Source organism: Ambystoma mexicanum, chromosome 5q (assembly GCF_040938575.1).
Source record: "Ambystoma mexicanum isolate Mex_15411 chromosome 5q, UKY_AmexF1_1, whole genome shotgun sequence".
Lineage (NCBI taxonomy): Eukaryota > Metazoa > Chordata > Amphibia > Caudata > Ambystomatidae > Ambystoma > Ambystoma mexicanum.
The window spans coordinates 459,372,355-459,386,520 of NC_090933.1; positions in this window are offsets into that span (position 1 = coordinate 459,372,355).

Below are 14,166 nucleotides of genomic sequence, written 5' to 3' on the forward strand. Positions count from 1 at the left end.
CCCTGCAAAGGAAATATAGGAAAGCTAGGTAAAATAAAATACAGAGAGCAAAATATGTGCACAGAATCTCACTGTGAGAACGTTAAAGCCCTATAAAGTTCACTTTTCTTTATCTAGGAATTGCACTGATATGCACCAAGACAATGTGACCATACTATTACGATAAATATCCCTGAATATGGGACCGGCTTAAGGATTTAAACACTAAAAAGAGATTAGAATTCCAGATGGAATCTGTAATTAAGACCCATCCAGGCTAAACCCAAAATCTAACACCAGAAACTCAGTGCATGACAAAAATCAGACTTTTCTTCTGAACTAAGATGCCTATACTCTATCTTTCTTCCCCCTCCCCCTTTCCCTGACAAAGCTACTAGGCATGTTTAAGAACTTATGAGCTGCTCAAAATTTTATGAACCTTCATATTTCATGTATTCAAGTTTTGTTGAATACATCAATGAATAGGATTATACTAACTATATTGCATATGTAAATGCTCTCTATAAATTGGCAATTTGTGACTTGAAAAAGCCAGAGCAAGGGCGAAACAATAGCACGTGCCTCCAAATGGAGTATGTTGGCACTTTTAAAACCATATTTAAATACTACTTTGGTTTATAACCAATACAAAAAATATTTATAACTGTTTCTTTTGAAAATCTTCTTGAGCTTGAAGGCCAGGCACAAGTAAGCTACCATACCTACCTCCTTAATTTACAGTTTTAAGAACAGGAATTTACAACTTACTATGCATGGCACACAAAGTTCTGCAAGAGTCACATTATGAACTTTTGAAAGAAGAGTGAACTGAAGTGAAAATGTAAACCTTGCATTTGGTTTGTGAAGAGACACATGAAATAAGCAGTATTTATTAAATGGGGAGGCATGATTAAAACAAGAAGCATCCAATGAGCAACAATTTCAGCCTTACAATATTTCAACAGAGGGATACCCTCAAATGCAGGTTAGGCACACACGCACACACACACACACACAACTTTATTTTTCAGGAATGTCACAAAAATGCAAGACATTAAGCACACACAGGACTTCACTATCAAACCTACATTTTTGAAGAAGGGCACATACAAATGCAAATGACTACCTTATGTTATTTTCTTTTTTCAGAGAGACACATTGTCAGGATCTGGCCCACCTTCCCAAACCTCTTCCTCACCTGTCCCTTCAGATGAATTGTCCTTGGTAGTCTTCTTACGGGACTTACGATTATCTTGTGATTGTCTCTCCTTAGACCTCTGTCCTTCCGATCGTGCAAATAGGGTCTGGCTCCCTCGGAGGCCACCTTGGCAGGGATTGGGACCTGCCCTTGGGGGACCCCGAGGAGCCAAACCCCCAAAGTTCAGGGAAAAAGCCATTGGCAACAAAAAACCCTGAGGTCCGAAATTCTTGTAGATTATGAAAGACTGTAATTATTGAATGGCTGCAAGTCTTCGAAGTAATAGAACTCAATAGCTTCAGGTATGCAAACAAACAAAACAGGATCCGGTTCTGTGGTAGCCAGATGAAAAAATAAAGCAAGAAAACTGGACGAGCGAAAGATAGAGGAAAGGAGATAAGAGTAAAGGAGATAGAGGTAAGAAGGAAAGGCAAGCAGTAAGTAACAATAAAATAGCAGGATGCATGTCTGGAGAGAGTGCAAGGAGAAGGCAGAAAAAAGCAAAAGAATAGTTGCCTAAGGCACCTGTAGTTTCAGAAGCACTACGCCTCCATAAGCTGAATCGCAGAAGCGCCGCAAGGAAAAGTACTGAAAAAAAGGACGACCAAAGGAAGCTGAATGGAAAGGAAGGCAAAGCAGCAAGAAGAACGACCAAAGCCGTAAGAAAAGAAATGTTGATAAGGGTAACGACACCCCAAGGTAGAATTGCAGAAGCACCGCAAGAGAAACCCGAACAGAAGTAACTAATCGGGTAAAGGGGGACAGCCGAAAAAGCCGTAAGGTAGGAGAGCCGAAATGAAGGAAAGGCGGCTAGGCTGTAGAAAGACCGAAGCCTAGAATTAAGGGAGAATAACAGCAGGGAGCAAGCAAGTGGATATCAAAGGGTAGCAAGGAAGAAGCACAAGGTTCATACTCAACAAAGAGAGCAGTGGCAGTGCTTCTGTAAGAGAAACAGATACAACGCAAAACGTTGTGCGCCGGGTTTGCCTATAAACACCCCGGTGGCCATCTTGAATGAGGACTAGACCAACAATAGAATTCTGAGTGGACTAATGCTTCCAGTAATGCAATAACTTCCAGGGACGACTTCTGACACACATATGAAAAGTAAAGTGTGATGTTTCTAAGGTTGGTAGGGAAGGATAGGGAAGTAAACACTGCTGTATTGGGCACCCTAAAGAGAATTTTACTTCTGGCAGGGAATCAATGGAAACAGTTACATGGAAAGGGAGATATTGAGTACTAGGAAACATAAATGTGCACTTGTTGGAGCAGAATGACCTCTATGGTGGGGACTGTGGCTAGAGGCATCAGGATGATAAGCAGGGATCCCTGCAGATGGGCAGCTCAAAGCAAAGGGTGATGTCAGGAAAGGCAACCACAGAGGGAAAGGCCACTATGAGGAAGCATGTTGCCACTTAAGCAGTGAAAAAAGGCAACTGAATGATGAAAAATACTCTTCATAATACCATAGGAATAACTCTCAAAGTAGGTCTGGAAAATGTATACAGCGTGAAAATGATCTGGGTGACATACAAAATATAGCAAGAAATATAGCAAGTTATGCAGGTGCTGGTGCTTCTCTACCAGTAAAATATTGTGGGTTCTGATAGGTATAGAAAGCAAACTATATAAATGGCACACTCAGTGAAGCAACATGGGATGGGATGGACACAGTATGGGGAAAACATGCTTAGGAGAATATCAACGATAGAGGGGACAAGAAGGACAGAGAGGGAAGATGGGTGACTATGAGGCAGACCCAGAAAGGAGAGTGGAGGAGTTGTGGTTGGGGTGGGATAATAAATATATGACAGGGCCAGAGAGGGAAATATAGCAGGTGAGTCTCCCTGGGGGTGGTATAATGCGGAAGAAACTCATGAAGGGACAGCCCCTCTGGGGATGAGGACGATCATCTAGGGTACGGCCCTTCTGAGAACATCACATCCCCACATACTCTAAACTCTCCTTTCTCTGCTAACCTGTTTGTAGACAGTAGACCTATGTACTGTTATAAGGCAGAGTGCCTCAACAAGGTTCTTAAAAGTACTGAGACTAAGAAGGATGATCGGAACCTGGGCAATCCAAGTACTGGTATGAATTGGCCTTGCAGAGCAATGAAGATGACACCTGTGAAAGAGACAAAGGACTTATAAAATGGGCCCAGACACTGCTGTCAACATTGTATAAAAATCAACAATGGACTAAACACTTGGTCTTGGGCAGCTGCGGAAGACTGCAGGTGGCTGCACACTGAACATTGAAGATACAAACCTGCATCGCTGATCTGGAGGGAGAGAGCTCCAAGGATGCTGGCAGTCCACCGCGTCTGATGATCGGATGGTCTGTAGGAGCAGACTGGTGTCCAGCAGTGTGTAGAGGGGGAAGGAACGTAGAAGGCAGCGGGGAAAAGCCCCCGGCAATGGGCTGAACACCCCAAGAAGGAAAGGGTGGGACTGGAGACTCAGTGGGGATGCAGTGAGGCTCCCCAAGAGGGCCACTTTGTAGTCATAATGCTTGGATGGCACGGCAAAGACAGGAAACCTACAAACCTTCTCCTTCCCATTTCAATGGTGAAATGAAGCCTGTTGATCAAAGAGAATTTGGGAGGGAGAGTCCCTCACAACAGTGGCAGAGTTAAACCCACTGACAGCCAAAGGAGGGTCTGAGAACGTAAACAACAGACAAGTCATCTTCCTCGTGGCAGTACTTGGAAGTGGAGTGCGCCAAGTGGCCAGTTCAAAGAAGAAGAGAAACCAGAGTCTGGGACCCAATGCAAGAGATTGATATGAGTCATCTTCCTCGTGGCAGTACTTGGCAGGGAAGTGAACCAAGCAGACCAGATTAAAGAAGAAGAAAAGCCAGGGTCACGGACACTCGTAATACTTAGAATTGAGTGTCGTAGGTGTGAAGCCTAATGAAAGGAAGACAGGGGAAGGGTTTCTTTCCCCCTGGTTGTAAGAAACTGATAACAAGATAGCAGAAGAAGGCAGTCATTATCCTGGTAATGGGACAGCAGGAGAATGGACACATTCCCGTGGACCACCAAGAAAGTATTGCTTGGAACATTGCCATCAGGGGAAGGGAGTCATTCCCCTTGACAATGTGTGAGATACAAGACTGTTCTAAGATTTGGGAATGGTTTCAGCAAACCAAGAACTATAACCCATGAGAAGTGAGTCATTCTCCTGGGGCCAGAACAGTACTGCTTTATTCTTTAGTTTTTAGTGTAATGTTTTCTTGACAAAGGACGGTGACCATTTTTGAGTTGACAGACATCCTAGCAGTCACGTTATCTCTTTAGTTGAGGCAGGGGAACCCCTCCTAGGAATAGGGATAGATAGGTCTTCTTTCTCTTTTTGATACAATAAAAGTCTTTAGCCCCAAACATGCCACCTTCGCGTCAGCCTTCTTTTTTTGCACCCTTAAAACTCCCAGAGATAAAGAAATGTAGTAGAAGATTGGGAGGAATGGCATCTAGAAAGGCAGAAGCAGTTACATAACGGTGTGTGCTGTGGAAAGGGCCCTTATGGTTAGAGCAGAGGACAAAGAAGATTCCAAGAAGAGGAGAAGAGGTGATGCCCGTTGCCAAGCCTCCTTTCGCTGGAGTGCCCTGGCTTGATTCACTCTATTTACAAGTAGGCCAAAGAGCAGAGGGCTTGGTCATGTGGGCATCGAGGGCCCAATCAGTTGCTGGCATACTTATCAGGAAGCCTTTAATATCCGTGCCTCCCATGGTTTCCTAGGTGACACAAACAAAGACCTACTGCCTGTATTGTAGGATCAGTGTCCCTGAGTATTACTTTTGTGAAGGCAGGTAGGCCACCAATGTAGCTAAGGGCAGAGCAGATTTGTATGTCTGAGTCTAATGTTTATGTATTAAGGGTACGTTTTACTGTTTACCCTTCATATCTCTGTGTTGAGTATGTAATGTGACTAATGGGATGGCATTGATAATTAGAGTCCCAACATCTTTTACTCAGTAGTTTTTCCAGATATTATTCCAGCTCCAACTTTAAAACCTGTGTCTGCTATTTGTTTTGCATCAATTGAAGGATATATTGGCCCAGTATTTGAAGAAATATAAGAATGCAATGAAACTGCCTTTTCATCTTTCTCCGAGACCAGCCCCTGCACATTCTGTGGCAGATAATGGCTATTGTATGCACACTTTGCGCCATGTCTTTCCTGTCTAGGAAAGCTTTCAGCTACTTTTATTTTTAAAATCTTATTATCATCCCATGGTTTCCTAATGTGGAAGATTCTTGAACATATTTTACTATTTCATTGAATGCCGGAAACATATTAAGCTATATGATCTCTTCTGGCAAGTCGATTACCTTATATTCTTTGTTTGCGTTGCTGTTTATATGTTGCTTGGTAAACTGGGAATATCAAATGCATTGAAAATAAGATCCTCATAGACTTTTGTATTCAGTTTTATTGGATGGCAACAAGAAGATTGCAGTTTCTGTGATGCTATGATTTCTCATGGAAAGTTACAATATTTAGAACACCGGAAATACTATCCTGCTAGTTTTAGGCCTTGGACAGCCTCTGTTTGTACATTCTTCATGACTGGTGCAACAATTTTCTTTTCAATTTGCTACCCACACTGCCAATCAAGGCGGGAAATGGCAAGGTGGCCTGATGACAGTCGGAGTTGTGTTCTCAGACATCACAGTTGAGCTTTGATGTAGGATGCTGAGACATCATGTTGTAGGGCACAGGGATTGCCTGTACGGTACTAACGGTCATCATGATTGTTATGTGGGATCTGGGCTCTTGTTGGATTGCAGATCCAAAGCAGTCTTTCAGCTGTGAGAAGTTCCTTATGGTGTTGGCTCCCCAGAAAGAAGTCAAACTTGCACAGCTCCACATTTGTCTGACTTCCTTTTAGAGCTGGTGTAGTAGAACTACAGTAGGGTGCACCATTTCTCTGAAGCATATAGAATTAAGAAGTGATTGTCACCCTGAGCTTGACACACCACATCACACCACACTACACCAGACAACAGGCAGCACATAATCAGATATGGCCAACTCAATAGACACTTTTATCAGGCTTTTTTTAAAATGTGGGCAGGAACTCTGGTTCATTAACCCACTCTAGCATAGTTGAGCTGTGAAAAAAGGGGTTTTTAGAGAAAAACAGGGGGTTGGGGGGGACCCCCCCAAAAAAATTAAAAAAAGGGTTAAAATAAAAAAAAAAAAATTCGACCATTTGGTTTTCGACCAAATTGGTTCGACCATTTGTCTGGTCGACCAATTTTTTTCGACCAAATGTCTGCCAACCGGGAGCACCCATAGCATATTTGAGCAACAACACTGTGAAATTAAATAGCCCTCACCTTTTTTTCTCAGCAACTTTGGTCTATCTAGAGGTTCTGATATATTTGGGCACAACCACCCACATAATAAACATTCCTTCCTTTTTATAACTGATTTATTTGAACAGCACAAATGGTAGATTGTCAGCAACATTGTATATAAAAGCCCAAGGGACTCATTAACAAAGATTTGGCCCCTTCAAACACGGGGTACCAGCTACCTTGTCAGTGAATGCACATTTATTAGGGGGTGTTTTCTCATCAGTATGGGGGCAGGAAAACCCATAGATGACTTGCCAAAGGCATTATTTTTCCTAAATCTTGGAACAAGAGTGACATTTCATGAGGATTTCAACATTCTGGCTGAACTATACCATATCAATCCCAAATCGTTGTTTCAGATAAAGACGTTAGGTACCATAAAAAGACTTGTGAATTATTAACAGAAGTTTACAATAAATTCTGGCACAAAACAAAAGCCTGTGTAGTCTCCTTTGAGTTGGGGTAATGTGATCTCACCCAAAACTCTTTGTAACAATGCAGGCTGCCACATTCTGGAAAGTTTGCAAGCAACACATATCTTCCTTTGTGGTCCCTATATAAAGGCTTTTGCCGTTATTGAGTTTGAACCTCATTACAGCTCTAGCCAGAGTGGGACAGTTAGGTGATTCTGACAGCAGGGGCCTTATTGGTCTTAGGAACATAAGGTGGTCTTTTGTGGCACTTGTAATTCTACTAATGTGTGGTGCCATGGAAGAGAGGAGTCCACATACATGCCAGTGGTTTAACCGTGTCCAGAGACTGAATTGAAGAGTGGGACATTCTAATTTTCTCTGGCATGATGATTTCCTGCCAAAGCATAGACGATGGTGGGATCATCAATAGCTCCATTGGTGCAATCCCAACCAATTGGCAAATTTCCAAGTAGATATGCCCAAGAAGGTATATTGAATGCATTCCAAGTTGTCCTGTCCAGGTAGCTGAAAGAGTATCTGGCTGTCATTAGCATAATTCTGAAAAGATGCCAAAGAATCATGCTGGTGCTTCGTTTGAGCGATAAACAACAATAGGGAGATACAAGACTCATGTGGCACACAGCATATTTTTCTAATAGTGTCAGATGAAAATGTGTCTTTCTTTAATCAAGGAGTTCTATTAGATAGAAAGTACACGACCCTTAACAAAGCTTCATCTGAAACTACCATAGCCTCTTTCAAATGTTTCAAAATAAATGTAATGTTCCAGTATTTCAGATCATTCGGACAAGTTGAGAAACATCAGCATGCCGAGATGTCCTTCATCAGAGATTTTAAGGAGAATTTCCTTTATGCCAATTGGGATCATTTCTGCAAATCTGAAGGGATAAAAATTGGATTGTCTATCTCCCAAGAGCTGATTAGGCTCCAATTGATCCTGAAGTTGCATTTTAGCCTCCTTTTCTGTAATCCACAATTACTTAAGCAATCAGGAATGATTAGTGTACTAAATGATGCATTTATGATCTGCATGATTATGATCGGCAGAATGTCTTCACATTCCTTAATATGTGGAGGACATGGATCTCTGGGACAATTAGTGGGATTAAGACTAAGCATGAGGTCCCTAGTTTCTAACACCCACAGTTCCTTGAAAGCAAATTGGTTACTAGGAAGATCAGCACTTTCCCCACAGCCTTGGTGTCTATAATTGCCAATGAGTCCCGTATGGCCTTATTTTGCAAATTTTGTTCCAGAATATAACCTGTATCTGATTGCACCTATCATTGTATGATGATTATTATTAACACTACACATGGGAGTGCATTGTTCATGTAGAAATATAAAGATTTTCTAGAATTATCAGTGTGATCAATTCCTGTAGCCATGTCTCTAGACATCTTTAATTGATGGTTTATATTTTTAGCCAGTTCACACTTTAAACTAAAGCAGTTCTTCTGACTAGGAAGTCTCTTCCATCTACGTAAACAAAAAAATGTTTAATGTAAATTTTATAACAGCTAGCTCGTCATTAAACCAACAAATTCAGTAGTATTTAACTTTGATCTTTTTTTCTTTTTTAGGGGAAACTTGATAAATAGCTTGGCCATTGTACAAGTCTACCAAGGCTTTGATAGCGTCATTTGAGGTGGAAATCTCTTTAATGTTGCTGAAAATTGGATCGAAAAACCTATGAGTCAGCTTCTGTCTACTGCTTTAAAAAATATGCATTTCTTTGTTTCTTAGTTAAACCTATACTTGTTGAACAGAGGGTTTATAATGGTAAACAGAAGGATAGCACGATCAGTCCAATCCACCCATTTGGATGACCAATTCTGAAAAGCTAATATTGTGCATGAATACTGAAGGCAAGCGTCCCCAGATAGCACGATCCTCCCCACAATGAGAGACAATAATGGACCCTCCCAGGATGGGAATAAGGCCAGAACAAAGTGCGGGTGAGCTTAAATTGGAGTTTATCAATCAAAATAGGTCATGCAAAGAACTCTGCAAACTCCGAGAGTGCTCTGTCTGACAATAGCAAAGACAGGCGTATATATTTACAAAAAACGTCATAAGAACCTACATGCTATAGGGGGCACAAGTTTGTGGGGATTGGGTGGCGACGACTAGCTATAGGTGCTGCTGCGTTGTGATTTGCCGCGGCTGGAGAACATCACTGGTTTCCCTCGTGGGTTGGGCTGGGCCTGACAGGTCAGCTGGGCTCATCTGGGTGGTGTTGTTGTGCCAACCGTGATCAGTGTCAGAGATTAATGTCTTTCCTGACTTTCTGCCCTAGGGCCACGCACACCGCAGTCATTCAACATTGGATTATTATCTTCCCTGGTAAATCTTCCAATAGGTTACTCTACAGGTTAACGCAACACAGGAGGAATGCACCTGGAGTGGGGTCTGTTGGCGATTCATCAATAATGGTTACCATCGTCCTGTTGACGGGGTATCAGAGGTCGTGGTGTTGGGTCTCGGGGCATGGGACAGGAGGTCCGTGTTATCATGTCTTGTTAGAAGTTGTATTATGGATGTGTTCCTGTAATGTTGCCATAATATTGGGAGTCCTAATTTTACAGGGGCCATTAACCTAAGGTGAGCTGGTGGGTCGTGGAGCCTAAGAAAGGGCGCCTTTGGATCTGTGTTTTAAGGCCGGGGTTTACTGCTGGGTTGTAAATAATTCAGGTGGCAGGCCGTGGCCTTGGGTGCTGCGGGGGAATGTGAATGCTTGTAGCAGCTCCAGCAGAGTTGGGGGATGTGGAGCAGGGCAGCACAGGCCTCTGCTTTTTCATCTGGTCAGGGGAATGGCCTTGCGTGTGCTCACAAAGGTATTTTCCTCGTGTGTTGCAGACTTTAGGTGGAAGAGACATAAACATTCATATAATATACAATACTCATTGAGTCTTTCCAAAGTTCACATTTTTGACATTGCTAATGCCATCCATATGGCCAATTTGAGCACATTACTTGTACACTACGTTTTTAGCGACTACAACATTTTGTTATATGCTTATACATACACGGTAAGTGAGGTAGTAGTAAGGTTGGTGGAGCACGCAGGAACAACCCACCACTGAGACTGGCGGCAGTGGCACATAGTGGGCTTGGACACACACATATGGTGCATTTTCGTGCACCCCTTACATGAGCCCTCAATATGGTTGCATTTGTCTTCCTTTGCACTCTAACAGCATTAGTTCAGTTTTGGCGCGGGACCTTGGGGTGCAGTCTTCTCGATAACACACATAACATGAAAGACCACCGAGACGCTTTTACCATTTGCGCATAGCTACAGGGATGTGGGTGCTTCATCCCTAATGTCATATGAGCACCCATTCTACCATTTTCATATATTTTACAGGTTTTTTAGTCAGAGAGGTTGTGGAGAGAACGCTTTCATCACAGGTGGTTTGCTCATTAGTATTCAGGGATTTTGCTTTTGTCAGGGGACCATTGTACAGTTCTTTTCCACCCAGGCCCTGCGGGTCGGGTCATGCTGGAAACAGCGATACACTGCGGAAGGTGAAATGTTACAGTGTTGGTATCTAACACTAGCTCATGTCCGTCTGTTCGTGGGAACGGGCTCTTAGCGGATCTGCCAGGGAGCTGTGGCCACAGGGATAAGTGACACTCTCCAAGAGTCGGGGCCCCGCTGCAGTGCACATGGCTCAAGCCATTTTTATTATATAAAATGGTTTCCAGGACCTAGCTAAATGGAGCAGGTTTGGTCAATGTCTTCAGCCAGTGCCCCACCCACCACCTGGGCCCTGCTGGCAGGAAGGACAACTGATGAGCCATGAATCTCACCGGGGGAGAAGAGGCATGGGAGGGGAGTCTCCTGGACCAGTCCTCCCATACAATAGCCAATCCAGTGTGCGGCCCCTGATGTGTGTAAAGCAGGTGTTAGGATTAAAAGAAAGATTGTATCTTTAAAATCATTAAAATCAAGGTTAGGCTAGCAAGCTAATATTAGAGACAAAGAAATCTTCATTAATGCAGCAACAAAATTAAGCATATATTTACAAAATCCGGTATCAAATTTAGGTGGACATGTCTGGAAATGTGGGAGGGCAGGAGCATGGTCCTATCGCAATGGCGAGTGGAGAATACTCCATCAGCCCTATCAGATGTTGTCCATTGGGATGGCCTCCCCTGGATGTTCCAGTTGTAAGCAAGTTCTGTGTTTTCTGAAGCATTCGTCAAGGGATTCCAGTACAAAGCAGCCAGTGGGGCAGCTTGAGGTCTTTAGGCATGTAAGGGTGCAGATGAATATACAGGTAACACCTACACCCCCAAATCAGATGAGTATGCAAGTACCACTTCCTGTCCCTGCCCCTCGCCAGTACTGTCGTTGTGAGAAACGATACCAGCTAAGACAGCCCTAAAGCCCCAAGCGTCTAGGGTTTAAAAGACAGAACAAACTAACACCATGAAGGTTACATTAAGAATAGAAAATATGAGGTGAGAATTGGGGAAGCAGATAACTGTTACTATATACATGGATAGAGTATGACTTGGAGGCTACACGCATACATACAAAGAACACTTAGTAGACACAAGTAAACGTATACTTGAAGAATGCATAGAGACAAAGGATATTGGCCCATAGAAATGAAGGACCCATGCACGCAGACATGAAGTATGATTGCACACAGAAATGAAGAACATGCACATAATATATATACACGTTATGCTGCTGAACTTTTAGGTTTTACTGCTTGTGGAAACCCCATATGCTGATGGCTTATAAATTGTTTTGGATGCACAAATAAAGGCAATCTGCTGACATTTGGTGTCCAACTCACGTGTGCTACAATTGATGTGTCGAAGAGTGCAACTCTACATCTGCTGTCTTCTCAGCAGTATTCTGACATATATGTATATATATAGCCCCGAAGAACACCTACATGCAAGAGATGAAAGGTACAACGTGATAGAGAATAAACCAAGGTACAACCATTTTCATAGAACAGAGGATGCAGTGGGCCTAGAAATAGTGCTGAGGTCAGGCACAGAAGGGAGTAGTGGGCGTGCGGAATGAGCTCAAAGATGAAATAATAGTTCCCAGGAGACGACGCAGTCACCTTCCAAGTAAATTGATTAAACAGAAACAACCTCAATTGATATCCACATGAACCAGAATACTATGCCAAAAGACTCCATAGGGAATAGGGAAAAGGGGTACCAAGAGGCCACAAAGAGTATAACATACATGTTAGAACTAGCTAAAAATCCAATATATAAGAAGAAATGCACTCTCCAAAATGGCCCTCTAACATGTGATCAAGTCATGAAGAAAACTAGTCATTCATTATAAGCCAAGTTCAGATAAGACACCTGCTGATCGCCTTAGAGCGCACAAAGGCACGAGACGATGCACAAGGCCAAAATACCAAGACCACAGATAGTATGCACAGCCTGGGAATGATGAGAACTTACTTTTAATTGGAAAATATGCAGACCACAGATTTATCATCTTCCACCATATGTCTCAATTATATCTTTACTTCTTGTCAAAGTGTCCAAGGTTGGTGAGCACGGTGCCAACCAATCATAGTCTCTATAGCCATACCACCTATGATGAATGATACCAGCCAATTAGTGATGTAGTCAAAGTCTTATCTTTAAGAGATTGTGCACAGGTGGAGCCATCAGATATGTTCGAACCAATTGTGGAACTAACCCCTATGCATTGTATATGTAACTTGAGATACTAAACAGTAATAACCGCACATAGGTAGTGTGATGTCAGTACTGAAAAAATTGTAACATATAAGCTGCTCACATCCATTGCGAAACAGGATATTTTGCATGCTGCCCCATCTGCTTATTCTGTATTTTTAATAAAGCTGGGTTTTACTGTGCACTTCGACTACTTCATTATTGAGTATTGTTTTTTAAGCTACTGCATACTGCGGGAAATTGGGCCCTCTTCAACACTTCCTAGAAGAGGATGGTTTTCAAGGTCTTTCTCCGACTATCGAGGATTCCTGGCTGCCCTCTGACCCCCAGAAATTGATGGTGGCTTGTGGGAGCAAAGTAATGCAAACCTGAGAAGAAAGGTTAGCAGGTACTGACATTGACGAAATGTCCTGCCCGGTTTCGCATACCACCCCACTGGACACTGATGGCAGAGGAGGCTGATAGAGGAGATGCAGCACCAGAGACACTTAAAAGATCTTTGGATGTGAGTAAGAACTGCACGCAGCAACAATAAAAATGTAAATGTTTCTTTTGATGTATTATTGATTTGTGATATATAAAAACCAAGAAATCTTTGACAAGGGTCCGAAAAGATGTGCAGAAAGCCTCTTTCAGAGGTAAAGAAATAAGAGAATGATCCCCCGCATATGAATGGGAAGACTGCTGTATTCTTGAAGGGTGAATTTGTGTTGTTAATTAGGAGAAGCAGTGTGAAGTGTGAGCAGCATTTTGTGGTGCTGCTCAGGAGGAGAATTTTGGACTATGTGGTCTCCGAGAGAAACATCGATGTGGTATTATTGTGGAAGAACCTTTAAGTGAAGGATAGGAAAAAAGGAGAGACAGGGGTGAGCGAGGTTTGGAGCAGTGCTGATTGACCATTGGTAAGTTGTGGTTTATATTGTTATCATGCCAAAATATACTCCTATTGTTCATTTGTGTAAGTCCCTTCCCAGATACAAAAACAAGATACTTCAGTACTACGCTCAGTGGGTTAACAATACGGCCAGCAAGATGTTTTATTGCATTGCCTCATTGGCACTCATTCGAAAGAGGTGCTGCAAAACATGTGCACGGATTTATATGCCACACATTAGGGGAAACAAGTACAGAACATACTAAGCATTCTCAAATTTGGGAAATTTTCAAATAAGAGGAGTCGGAACCAAATAAGAAAGAACAGATGCTAAACCAGCATTGTTAGACCATGTTGCCCATGGGTGCTTGTTCGCTGCATAAATTAATCTAACATAACATAACATGACAAAGGGCGTACGTCGCCCACGGCTCCCCCAACTCCTCCTCCTCTTCTAACAAGTGTCCCATTGTCGACTGTACAGAGACTAAATCCATTAAAGGCTGTGGCAGGATGTACCAACCCCAATATTTGCCCCCAGTGTACATTGATGAAGAAAGCTTGTTGGGGGGAAATGAGCAAACAATGATTGTTGCCCCATCAAATTGAATGTAATGC